The sequence below is a fragment of the Penaeus monodon genome, chromosome 12 (assembly GCF_015228065.2).
Source record: "Penaeus monodon isolate SGIC_2016 chromosome 12, NSTDA_Pmon_1, whole genome shotgun sequence".
Lineage (NCBI taxonomy): Eukaryota > Metazoa > Arthropoda > Malacostraca > Decapoda > Penaeidae > Penaeus > Penaeus monodon.
In genome coordinates this window covers 21,420,243-21,421,810 of record NC_051397.1, presented here as the reverse complement: position 1 = coordinate 21,421,810, position 1,568 = coordinate 21,420,243, and positions in this window count along the sequence as shown.

Sequence of the window (1,568 nt, the reverse complement as noted above, 5' to 3'; positions counted from 1 at the left end):
CCCCCACCACAATCTTGACCAGAACCCAGTCTCCTCCGCTGTTCTTCTTGGATAATCCAGTAGTACAGTCCTCATGAATATCAGCCCACATTTCTAAAGAATAGACAAAACGAAATACAATTTGCCTTGTTCCCACTCCATGTGGAAATAAATGCAACTAATTTCAACCTAATTAACATTTATACAATATCAAAAAAATATATAAATTGCTATGCATATAAGACATACCTTATGTATGGTAATTCTAACTAAATTGTCAGCAGCCGACTTGACACTTGCGTGGCCCACAACTCGGGACTACCACACCTCTGTCTAACAATCGTCACGGCCTCCTCTGCTTGAAAGACCTTCTACCTTACTTAGGCCTACCACGACAGCTATCCATCCAGCTACTCCACAGACTACGATGATGTCACGCTCGTGAACTGTCTCGTTACACTAATTAACAATTTTTTTTCAGATTAGTAACTGAGATGGTATGACATCGACCATTTCATGCTTGAAGGTGTTCCACAGAAGAACAGGGTCCATCAGGCCCACAAGTACTGCAAAACGAACAGAGATAGCTTCAGCAAATCCCCGGGCACACTCCCCCTCGCTCAGTCTGTCTACATGTAACACCCAAAGGTGTTCATCGAAACAATGGGGGGTTCTGAACTGGACCAAGAGAACAGCCACAACTAATCTATGATCAGTTCCGCAGAACCTGGCACTCTGATATACCCTGCAGTTCTCGAGGGACATCCAGCGTGTGCTAACAAGGATGTGGTCGATCTCCTTGGCCACATTACCCTTATCACTGTACCAATGATGCGGATCAGAGGGCTGGTACAAGAGCCAGAAATCCTCAGTTTCTGTGACCTAGCATATTCCCGGAAAAGGAGACTATTCTCACTGCCAGAAGCTCCTGAGCCATGAGGACCGACAGACATCTTATAGGCCAGCTCAATCGCAGCCAGATACTGCATTAAAGTCAACCAGAACAGTACAAATATCTTGCCGAGGACAGCTGTCTATCACAGGTGCAAGTTTAGTGTAAGACATCTCTTTCACATCAAATATATAAACATCATCTACTACCGAGGGTTGAAGTCTGCTGGAGATGGCTATGGCTACTCCTTGGAGATGGTGATTATCACTGCAGCCCGACCAGTAATAAGTGTAGCCACGCACACTAACCATGCCGCTGTCAGGTCTTCTCGCCTCTGCAGCTGCTTCAACTCCCTCGACGTTAGTGGTAACCGATCGTCCTGTCAGCCTGCCTGAGGTTTAAACTTGAGCAGTCACTCCAGGTGAAGAACACCTTCTGCCACTCTATCGACATTGCCCCATATAACAAGGGTTGGCTGGCTGCAGGTCCCATCATCCATATGTGGGGTCCCGTGGTCTTTGCCCCACAGGTTGGCAGCCGTCGGGATGCAGACGGGACGAGTCTCAGCTGTTGCCAACCCAGTGGGACCCACAGCCTGCTTTACATGCTGGGTAAGAGGGACTCTTGCCCTCCCCCCAGCACCAACTTCTATGTTTTGTTGCCAGTTGTTGTTGTCTTGGGCAAGACCTGTCTCCCC